General features: G+C 40.5%; 1 protein-coding gene across 13 annotated transcripts in view; it reads left to right on the top strand.

The window, feature by feature from the left end:
* Positions 1-12,733, top strand: part of ptprsb (protein tyrosine phosphatase receptor type Sb) — a 139,825-nt gene that overhangs the window by 52,072 nt on the left and 75,020 nt on the right. The window lies entirely within an intron of this gene.

Below are 12,733 nucleotides of genomic sequence, written 5' to 3'. Positions count from 1 at the left end.
AGGTTTTATTCTGATGTCAGTCCAGAGTTTAGAGTTTAGATCGCCTGCTTCTTGACCCAGCGATAGAGTTTGGATGAATGGGTACTTGGGAAAGGCAGTCATTTCTAAAATCACTGCTTTTTACTGCAGCCCAACTCGAGATGTAAGAGAAGATATAGCTTGCGTTTTTTTTTTCTTGGGGGAGACTGTAATTTGCGACTGGAGCCAGAACAGAAGGCTATGATTATAGAATTTACTTCAGGGGTCATCAATTAGATTTGCCACGCAGCCAAATACAGTTTCGGCCAACCAGAGCCGCTGTTGCTTTATCACTTCGCTTATGTAAACGGATATGTTCAGTAAAAGACTATTACATTAAACTCACTTGTAATTTTTTAATTTTCTGAACATTATTAGATTTTGCAAATTCATTCACCCTGCAATTGATATTCAGATACAATGAAAATAAAAAAATGCAGATTGAATCTGTAATGTCACATGGCAGAAGCAGGTCTACTTCTGTATTTCAGTATATAAGATTAAAATAAAATCCCATTTGAAGCACTGAACAAAAAAACAACTGCTGCGTTTTACACAAAACCTGGGTCTAAAACTGATCCTGTTTAAAAGCGAAGTGCGTAAATAGATGTGAACCATTATCAGATGTTGTTTTTCCAGGAACTCAGAATAGCAGCACTCATCTTTTTTCAGTCTCCTAGCTAATGAGGGCATTTTTGGATGTATGTGTTTTTGCTCTGTATTCCTATTTTAATGGTAGTCTAATGCACACACACACACACACACACACACACCCACACACACACACACACACACACACACACACACACACACACACACACACACACACACACACACACACACACACACTCCAGTGAGAGAAAGTATTGCCTAAATATACTAATTTCAGTACTTTGATTAAAAAGTACCAAGGTTTGCATCAGTGCTACGGAATTATATTTGTGCCAAAATTATTGACTGTTACTTTTTTAAATAAGCAAAACAATATGCAGTGAGTAAAAAGAACCCTTTCAAACTATAAACTATGAACTCATTGGCAAAATTTTAACATGGTCTTCACATGAACAGCATTCTTTGTTAATCGTTTGATTTTCTGAACTCATGGTTTATGAATGCACTGCCATTTCATGTTTTCAACCCATAAAAATTTACTTTGTGTGGGGGTGGTTTTTAACAGCGCTTTACTTCTTCTTCTTTTTCATCTTCTTCTTTCGGCTGATCCCTTTAGGGGTCGCCACAGCGGATCATCAGTCTCCATACCCCCCTGTCCTCTACATCTGCCTCTTGCAATCCAACTACCTGCATGTCTTCTCTTACCACATCCATAAATCTCCTCCTTGGTCTTCCTCTTTTCCTCCCTCCTGGTGGATCCATCCTCAGCATTCCCCTTCCGATATACCCCCATGTTCCTCCTCTGCACATGTCGAAACCATCTCAATCGTGCCTTTCTCCCTTTGTCCCCAAAAACGTTCTACATGCGCTGTTCCTCTAATATACTCATTTGTAATCCTGTCCATCCTTGTTGAAAATCTCAGCATCTTCAGCTCTGCTACCTCCAGCTCCACCTTTTGTCTTTTAGTCAATGCCACTGTCTCTAATCCATACAACATCACAGGTCACACCACAGTCCTATAAACCTTTCCTTTTCACTCTTGCAGATACCCTTCTATCACAAATCACTCCTGCTACTCTTCTCCACCCACTCCACCCTGCCTGCAATCTTTTCTTCAATTCTCTAACACACTTTACATTACTTTGCACTGTTGACCCCAGGTACCTGAACTTCTCCACCTTCTCCAACTCTTCTCCCTGAAACTGCACCACTCTACTGCCCTTCCTCTCATTCACACACATGTACTCTGTCTTACTTCTACTGACTTTCATTCCCCTTCTCTCCAGCACGTACCTCTACCTCTCCAGGCTCTTCTTAACCTGCTCCCTACTCTTACCACAAATCACAATATCATCCGCAAACATCATAGTTCACAGAGACTCCTGTCTGACCTCGTCCGTCAACCTGTAAAACACCACTGCAAACAGGAAAGGGCTCAGAGGCGATCCTTGATGCAATCCAACCTCGACTTTGAATCAGTCTGTCGTTCCTACTGCACACTTCACTGCTGCCACACTGTCCTCATACATGTCCTGCACCACCCTCACATACTTCTCTGACACACCTGACTTCCTCATACAATACCACAACTCCTCTCTCGGCACCCTGTTGTCCGCTTTCTCTAAATCCACAAACACACAATGCAACTCCTTCTGACCTTCTCTATACTTCTCCATTAACATTCTCAAAGCAAATAATGCATCTGTAGTACTCTTCCTTGGCATGAAACCATACTGTTTCTCACAGATGGTCTACTCTTTTCTCAGCCTGGCTTTCATTACTCTTTCTCATAACTTCATGGTGTGACTGATCAACTCTATTCCCCTGTAGTTACTGCAGGTCTGTACATCTGTACATGTACATATACTGCAGGTTCTTAAAACTCGGTACCAGCCCACTTCTTCTCCATTCCTCAGGCATCCTCTCACCTTACAGAATGTTGTTGAACAATCCTGTTCAAAACTCCACTGCCATCTCTACTAAACATCTCCACTCTACTACTGGAATGTCTTCTGGTCCAACTGACTTTCCACTCTTCATCCTCTTAATAGCTGCTCTCACTTACTTTTTACTAATCCTATTCACTTCCTGCTTCACTTCATCTCCACATCATCCAAACTTCTCTCTATTTTCCTCATTCATCAGCTGCTCAAAATACTCCCTTCAACTCTCATCACCCTCTCCACAGTAGTCAACACATTTCCATCTGCACTTTTTATTGCTCTAACTTGTAGCACATCCTTCCCAGCTCGGTCCCTCTGCCTGGCCAATCAGTACAAATCCTTTTCTCCTTCCTTAGTGTCCAACTTCACATACAGCTCCTCATATGTCTTTTTCTTTGCTTTAGCCACATCCCTCTTCCCCTGCTGTCGCATCTCTTTGTACTCCTGCCTACATTTCTCATCTTTCACTTCCTCATTGCACCACCACATCTGTTTGTCTTCCTTTCTCTTTCCAGATCTCACACCATGTACCTTCCTAGCTGTCTCCCTTATCACTTCTGCATTGGTTGCCCAATCATCCAGCACCTCCTCACCACCACCGAGCCCCTGTCTGACCTCTTCCTTGAATCTCACACTACAGTCTTCCTCCTTCAGTTTCCTCCATCTTATTCTTTTTTTCAGTCCTCACTCTCCTCCTCTTCTTCCTCACCTCCAAAACCATCCTACAGACCACCATCTAATGCTTTCTAGCTACACTGTCTCCTGCCAACACCTACAGTCTCCAATCTCCTTCAGGTTGCATCACCTGCATAAAATATAGTCCACCTGTATGCACCCTCCTCTGATCTTATATGTCATCCTTCTACTTTAAATATGTATGTACCACTTCCATTTCCATCCTTTTAACAAATTCTACCACCATTTGCCCTTCCAAATTCTTCTCCTTAAGGCCATACCTACCCATCACCTCCTCATCAACCTCCACTCTCCTACACTTCTTTTCACTGTCATTGGCTATTGATATTTGGATTGAGAGCTCCTTGAAGTAGAGACTTCAGCAAATTTTGGACAGGAATCTGGATGCAGATCTCTGTATATGTATAGTGTTAGCGGTGGAAATGACTTCCTTTCTTCCTCACTTAGTAAGTGTATTCGTTTGTGATTAATATTAGAGGTATAAATTGTCTCTTCATTCTCATTACTTAATGGCCAAACCGCTTAATGAATCCCATCGAAAATGCTCTCCATAAAAGAAACTTCCTGGTCAGGGAGCCATCGATCCAACTCTCACTAGCCAATGAGAGGGGGAGCATAAATTCTAGCTCGGGAAATTCGTTCATAAACCATAGTGCAAAGGAATTCAAATTTTATAGTACTTGTTTTTCTTATAGTATTATTTTATTAAGTTCTTTAAATTTTATTTTCAATACTTTTGGCATAAAGTGTAAGTATTGTGAATATGTAAAATGCTAAAAAAAAAATACAGTTGGATAAAGGCTCATCGCTAACGATACACCATAAACATTTACATTTTCTAACCCGCAGTAAAAACAGTTCCTTTGCTCCTGACCTTCCACACCTCACCCTGCTTGGAAATGTTGGAAAGAGGTTCATCTGTTTTCGTACTGAGCTAACGTGATCACAGGTGTTTTAGACCACATTTATCAAGTCTGCTATTTAAACGTTAGCAAATAGAGTGCAGATATTGAACGTAAAAAAACTATTAAAACTGTATTTAGGTGAAGTACAGTCTGTATATTAAAATTTGTTTCATTTGGTGAGCATTATTGAGGGTTAGTGGTAGTTTAAAGTATGCTATAGTGCTAGCTAGCTAGCTGTGATGCAATGGAATTGCTTTGGAACCTGAGTAGTTTGTTAATAAAGGATGGGCCATTGTTAGCTAATGTATTTATTAATTTATAATAATAAGGAAAATAAATATTATAAAATAGGACATGTACCGTAATTTCTGGACTATTAGGCGCACCCAAATATAAGCCGCACCCTCTGAATTTTACTACTGTCTACATTGAAACTAATTAACTTTACACAGCCTTTAATGAAAGACAGTGTCTGTTACATGGCTTAAAGTCATTGTTCACTGTCTTCCTCCTTCCTTTCACAACAATTTCTCTCAGAAGTTTATCTTTTGGCATCGTCGTGCGTTTAAAAATCACCATCAGTGAAGCTTTTCTCCCGATGCCGTGCAGCTCAGAACACAGGTGAAGTGCGTTTTTTCATGCCCAGTTGTTTTCAGCGTGACGAAACCACAGAGGAACGTCAGAGGAACCACATCCATATTTATGATGTGGTGCGGCCCGATTCAGTGGGAGCGCATCTCATTTAATATAAAGAGTTTTATTGGTTCACCTGAACCCGTTCAGCAATTTCATTGGTCTAATGTTATGGGGTTCAGTTTTTTATCTTGAAACACAGGAAAAATCCATATATTAGCCACTTCGTTGTTTAAGCCGCAGGGTTCAAAGCGTGGGAAAAAAGTAGCGGCTTATAGTCCGGAAAATACGGTACTTAGTTACTAGCCAGCTGTCTAAAGTTTGAGTCACAGTGCTATTTTTCTACACCGATTATTTTAGTAGATTTAGCAAGAATGCTGTTAGAAATTGTGTCAATTGTCCAAAAGACATTCCTGGATTCCCGAGATTTTTACTACTTCTTCTTCAAATTCTGTCCATTCGTCACCAGATTCAGTTCATCTTGACACGTTGCTGCCCACTTTAATACACGCTTGAAGTGAAACAATTTTAAGATGGAAATATGTTTGGATATTGTATAACTTACTTCTCAATAGAATTGACTATACATTGGTAGTATCCCACTGCTACATCCTGTGGAACGTCATGCCATCCCGAAAGTGAACCATGCCTGCTCAGCATTATCATTCCTGCCTTTCTGATCTCAATAAGCAGCATGACACCATTTCCTCGCACCTGTTCCCTGACGAGAACAAGACCCCACTCACCCGTCGTGTTGTTAGTCAGCTGAAAGCATCGACACTGTGTGTTTGCTAACGATGAAAAGTGACACAGTAAATAGGCTAATGCTTGATTGCTTTAAGAGGACTGTTGATGCGTTTCACAATAACACACATACAGTATACCGCACACACAAATTAATCGCTGCAGAAAAGAAGAACAGGGCCTTTTTATTTTCTTAATATTCGTATTTTTTATCTGCTTACTCCTTTCCTTTCGTTTTCTTTGCCTTTTTCCTTTTTTTATTTGACTTGAAACAAACACTTTGCCATTTCTCCTAATCTGAAGGAGTTCAGATCAACAGAATGTCAGCCTGCTTTTCATCAAAATAGAGCCGCATGGAGCAGCTTTACGCTGAGGATGGTGTAATTGTGAGTTATGTTGAGAAAGCCGCTTCCAAGTCACAGTGAGCGAGGCGGGAGAAAGAGAGAGAGAGAGAGAGAAAAAGAGAGCGAGAGAGAGAGAGTGCGCAGATGAGGGTGTCAGATCACATAAAAGTGCACTGATCCGCTGTTAAAAAAGAGGCAGGGAGACCGAAGAGGACAAGGCATGATGTACGGCGAGACACGGAGATCAGGGCCGTGGAGACAAAGCACGGGACAACAACCCGTTAAACTGCGATGGAAAAACACATGAGCGCAATACTTTTTTGTTTTTTTTGTAACACTCTCATCTCTGTATTATATTTGTTCGCTTGCCTCTTATTATTTCTGTCTTCGTTTTTTTTTTCCCCTCAATATTTCTCTCTTGCCCTCTCTCATGTCTCATTCAGGGTCAGGATAATGACGCACATGTTCCTGCGTGTGACTCAACCGGAGCTTCTGATTAGGCCATGCTCGTTATCGCTTCGGATAAGGATAACAGGGTAATAAGAAAAAGAGCATAATAAAAAGAAGCAGGACTACTAATCATTCGGACAAGGACCGCCGCGTTTCCGTCAGCATCAGAACAAGCTTATTAGCTTCAAATCGGGCCGCTGCGCCCATCATAGCGTTTTGATCACAAAAGCTCTATCATAGAGATGACACGTCAAAGCTGGGAGAATTCCTGTGGGTTTCGCTTCTTTTTTATTTTTCATTTTTTTTCCTTTGCTGTTTTGGCCTTCTACCTGTCCTTGTCTCCCAATTCAGGTTTTGTCCTGAGCCGCTTTGGGGACACATTATGCCAACCGTGCTGTTTTTCTTTTCTTTTTTTTTTTTTTTTGCTGTCCCATAGTTTTCCACTTTCCTACCTTTTTGTGTTTTAGTGCTCATCCATTCCACTTTGCCTGTGGCAATAGGCAAGAAGGATTACTTCGAAATTCAATGACATTTCGCTGGTTCAGTTCTCAGCAACACGAGATTAACAATAAGCTAATGGAGCTTTTTTGGGTGCAATTCAAAATCCCTCAGAAGGACACGTGTGTAACTGTGTGTGAGAGAGAGAAAGTGAGAGTGCATTACATAAGATATGGATTAAACACAGTTTTTGGATTGTTTTGTAGGCTATATGCAGCAGATATTATGACATCATGATATTATTTGTATGCTCCCATGAAAAACAATATGCGACTTCTATATTCAGAGTTGATTAAAGTACATATAGTGAGGGGTAATACCAAAAAATACGCACCCTGAATGGTTTCCCTTTCATATGTGATCAATGTGATCTTTATAATGAGTCTTGGTTTAATGGTTCAGTTTCTTACCCACAATGCTTTTTTGTCTAGCAGCTTGTAGTGATGCCCTTGTTTTATGTCTACGGAAAGAGTGATGCAGCAGCACTTTGAGTCCATCAACACCACAGTGCTCGCTAACAAGTGCCGAGTCTCTGCTATAACTCAGCAGAACTGCATTGCACAGCTGCATAGCATTCTGCAACTTTGAGTCCAATATTTATTGGGTCCACTATTTCTGTACTAGATTTCTCACTGATAAATCACTTATGATCGAGCTCCTATTAAATACCATTTGTAACTGTTCACAGTGTAACCCTGTGGCATCCAAATGTGGATGGACAATTCTTATGTGAACAAAGAAAATAAAGCACCATCCAGCAAAATGCTACGGATTTAAACCAGGAAAGTTGTTTTCCAAGAAAAAGACATGTGCCTCATTACCAGCTGTTCACACTTTTCCAACCTGTAGAAGAATTTAACGTTAGTCATGATAACCACATTATTATAGTAGATATCCACGAAATCCATGCATATATATATCCACGAGAAACTATGATGAGCATGTAATTGTATATAAATACACACTATATTGGAGATGCCCAAACTAGGGCCATCGACCAAAGGTGGCCTGTGATTCCATGTATATGGCTCATCATGTCGTATAGGAGAAGTGGAAAACGGGAAAAATGGCACAGAGCTTCATTTGTAATTTAACATAATTCTTTTGTGTTATCAGAAGCTGCGAAAAATTTTATTGAAATGTAGACTTTTTTGCAGGTACAGCATGCTTTGTGAAAATTAGCAAACAGGTATTTATGGAGACTTCGAGGCAAGAGGAAATTGTCTGCTGTTTTTGAAAGAATACAGTATTTGCCTGTCAATACGAAACAAGAATGGCGACAAGAACATTTACGTTATGCAACGTTTACTTTTGGCCCACGCCCCTGATCAAGTTTAATTTTTGGCCCATCACAGAAATAAATTTGGCCACCTCTTCACTATATTGACAGGTTTGTGGAGATTTGTGATCATTTAGCCATGAGGGTTTGTAAAGTCAGGTACTGATGTAGTGTGAGCAGGTCTGGGGTGCAGTCAGTGTTCCAATTTTTCCCGAAGGTGTTCAGTAGGGTTGAGGCCAGAGATTTACAGCAGGTCAATCAAGATCTTCCTCTTCAGCTATGTAAACCATATCTTCATGGAGTTTGCTTTGTGCAGAGGGCCATTGTCATGTATTGAATGGTTTGCCTACATCTTTGTGGTAACTTTTTGGGGATGAACCACCTTTGGCTGGAAAAGTCAGGTGTTCCATGTGTGTGTGTCTGTGTGGCATTAAAGTATAATTTTGATCTTAAGACAGACACCTAACATGGGTGAATTTGTTATTGAATAATGATAGCATACCTCAGTACAGTATATCCAGAACAGTGTGTATCAATGTACTTCAGTGATTGTTAGATGCAGTGTATTGTATTGTTGTAAATTCTATATTGCATACCTTGAAAGTTGTAGCCCAACAGCATACGGAGACATTATAGAGAATTACACGTTTCCAATTTTGTTGCAACAGCTTTTGGTGTGATAATTAGACATATGAGTGTGACAGATAGGCGTTCACATACTTTTGTTTATAATGGATTTATATATAAATATTATGTATTTTCTGTCATTCGGTTTCAATGGACATAAAGGAAAGTGCTCATGTTAAAAGGCAGACATATACACAGACATATACACAATGCTGGTTAATTACGAAAATCTCAAGTCAAATTATGCATTCATGAAGCATGAACTTCAAATAAGGGCCTTTTTACTGAAGTGTCTATCGGTGCATCCTTGAATTGAAGTCCCCCGGTACTAAATATCAACGTGTTTGTGAGAGACGGAGAGTAAAAAAAAAAAAGCAATAATAAACATTGAAAAAATACATCCTGCAGTTGAATATAAGCCATTATATGTTCTATCTACTACAAATAGCCTCAATAATTCACTCTGCTTTTGTCATACAGGTTGTGGGAGTTGTTCGGAGCGTAATACTAAACGATATCTTCCAGAGCCCTATTTATTCTAGTGTACTCCAGCCCAAGTTGTGCTATTGATAATATTCACACTAGTTTGATTTCTTGAAGCGCTCTAATGACTCCTGCCTGAAAGCAATTTTTACGTTGCACTTTGCACCTGGGTGTGTGTGTGTTGCTGTGTGTCTGTGCGAGATGGCGAGCTGCCAGAGGCTTAGCATGCAGCATTACCTGTGTGGGGAGCTCTGTGTGTGTATGAATACATTAGAGCACGACAGATGGCGAGAGTGATTGGTCGCATTCGAGCAGAACCCACGCAGCTTACCTTACCTGATGCACATGCATGAAAGCACACAAAGACCGAGTCGCACATACACAGTCTCCTCCCTGTATTCTTAATGTCTTTCGCGTGCAGGAGACATGTGCAGGTAAACGCGCTGCCTCAGACAGCATTTTTTGCTCCTTCGTTTTTTCCGTCTTTTGCCCTCGTCATGTCAAGGCAGTCTTGAGAAGTCAGCGCTCAGAAATTCTCGAGGGAGGCGATTTTCGCACCGAATGCACGTCTAAGAAGTGCAAACTGACAGAGACAGACATGGTTGGGGGTATGAGTGCAGAAAACGGTAGAAACTCTCATTATGAAGTCAGTTTGAACAAGTTTCCCCAACTGACGCCATGTTGGTTAAGCCCCCCAGGCTGCTGTTTTGAGGTATTTTCACACTCCTAGCTGTTTGAATGAAAAGTTACCCATGCTTCAGGATCTGATCAATGGCTTTGTCTTTTGGATCTCTGACAAGTGCAGCAATATTCTTGCAAAGAAAAAAAAGTTATTTTCCATAAATGGCTGATTTTTGTCAGAAATATGACGTTGCTAGTCAGGCACACGTGAGCTCTTGCGGAGGACGCATAAAGATGCTTATCTGAATTTAGATTAGCATTCGCGTGATTGGAGTGGGTTTTTAGGGCACACCTGTGCCTCACTTCATTAAACTTTCTGAACTGTTTAAGCGAGAGAGTCTTGGGGGTTACTGTCGTAAGCATGATGCAAACGCGAAAGAATTAAGCCACATGATCACGTCACTGGAGTTTGTACCTGTGCCACAAAAAATAGGACTGATATTTTTGTGACCATCAGCACAGACACTATTAGTTAAAAAAAATTTTTTGAAAAAAGTTATGGATTTTTTTTACAGTATGTCCAGTTTCTCTGTACCTGCACTCAGTATCCCCTTAAGTTCCTGTTCTTGTAGAAGAGAAACACAATGTGCTTTTCAGTTGTTGCAGCCCATCCACCTCAGAGATTAACATGATGAGTGTTCTGAGATGCTTTTCTGCTCATCACGGTTGTAAAGAGTAGTTATTTAAGTTATTCTAGCCTTCATGTCAGCTGGACTCTGGTCATCCTACTTGGACCTTTTTCATAAACATCTTGCAGATCTGGCTCTTTTTTACCACAAAGTCTACATACAGTTGGGTGTCAAAGGCCGTGTCCATACTAATACGGTTCATTGGAAAGCTCATTTTTTTACAAAATGAAGTTTTCGCGTCTCTGTGTGGACTTTAAAAACGGGGGCTTTTAAATATGACGACTTTGTAGTCATTGCCTCTAGATTCAAAAGCCGGAAAGTAAAAATAAAACAGCAGCTCGGAGCATCTTATGTTTTGCTCATGCGCAGTACGGGGACATGAGCATTTTCAGATGTTTCAGTGTGAATGAACAACTTTTGGGAAGCAACTAAAAACGAAAGTGTGAACGCAAAGTGTTTTTAGACGAAGACGCCATTTTCAAATTTAGACATATTTGGGTCGACATAGCCATAGTCTCAGGAAGCTGTTTCAAAACACCCAAACAATCTCACACCATGATTAAAGTCACATGGGGTTACATTTGCTACATTTTAAAGTTTGAATCAGATTAAAATGGAGAGAAAAAAATAAAAATTATTCCTGACTTGTATTTTATTGATTGTGCAATGGGATGTACAGGAGGTATCCTGATTAAGTGAATTTAGAGTCCAACTATCCACTCTCGCCATGTGGTGACTTTTTAGAAATATTATATTTGGTCACGACACGAGTTACAACTTGTGGACCAAAGTGGGTCCGGCAGCAGCAAATGTCACAGCCCTTGTTGCTATAGTGATACCCGGGAAAAGAAATATGCCCAACCCAATTAACAGTCGCTGTGCTTGCACCTGCATGAAAATAAAGCCCTTGATTCTCTATTGCTTTTTTTTTCCACTGCATAGTCTGTGCTATAGTAAATTTATGTTTATAGCTGTGGTGTGACTGTAATATTCAATCACTTGCATTCAAACGTTTGGGTTAGATGATGGAAAGGAAAATGAGGAAAAAGGAAATAAAGAAAGAGACACGAAGAGTAGGAAAGCCTTCATTTTATTAAATGCGGTTAATTATGCAGCAAAGAAACAGTGTTTAAGGGTTAAGATGCTGCATTACTTTTCTTCGACACAATCATTTGCTTCAAATTGTCCAAAAAAGACATTTTTTCCTGAGACCCCTGTTGTTTTATATCACACCTATCAAGAGGTGTGGTGTGTGTGTGTGTGTGTGTGTGTGTGTGTGTGTGTGTGTGTGTGTGTGTGTCTAAAAAGCTTTGTCTGGGTAGGTGTTAAGCACCCAGTGAGGATGAAAGAATATGAGACTGTTGTATTTTCCATCCATCCACACACACACACACACACACACACACACACACACACACACACACACACACACACACACACACACACACACACACACACACACATACAAACACAATTACATTACAGGCGGTTGCGTATTTTTTTTCCGTATGCGCAGAACTCTCATTAGTCTCTTCCACCTGAATCATCTGGATCAATCTGGGATCTACTGCTGCTAGGGTTTACTTGTTTGTGTGTGTGTGTGTGTGTGTGTGTGTGTTTGTGTGTTTGTGTGTTGAATTGGTGCTATGGTGGGTGTAAATTTGTTGCCAGGATCGACTCAACCACTCGGCGAGAGACAGACTGAGGCATACGTCTGCTCCTATTATCAGCCCAGCACCTCCCAGGAGGAATAGGTCTAGTCAGTGTGTGTGTGTGCGTGTGTGTGCGTATGTGAGAGAGTGTGTGTTGTTGAAACCTTTCGATGGGCAAGGTGTAGAGCTAGATGCATCTTGACAGGTTGAGGCTAAGGGAATAGCAGGTCACTGTTTATTCTACTTTCACATCTTTTATTAAATGGAAAGGGGTTTCAGGGGGAAGATCAACGACTGAGGTGTAGGTCAAAAGCAACGATGAAGAAAAAAGAAATTGTAAAAGAGTGTGCAAAAGTCATACAATGTAGTACAATGATCACCTACAGCTGAAGTAGCAAAGCCATCTGTGCCTAAGAGCTTCCTTCTGATGCATGAGTAATAATTAGAAAATGAGTGACTTCACTGATCTCAAGAGGAATCATTCATGTAATTTGGGTAAAAGTATAATTACCACCGTCCAGCTGGGAAAAAAAAACAT

The sequence above is a fragment of the Silurus aristotelis genome, assembly GCF_946808225.1.
Source record: "Silurus aristotelis genome assembly, chromosome: 22".
Lineage (NCBI taxonomy): Eukaryota > Metazoa > Chordata > Actinopteri > Siluriformes > Siluridae > Silurus > Silurus aristotelis.
Note: the sequence above shows the minus strand (reverse complement) of the source record. Positions and strands in the feature narration are given on the sequence as shown.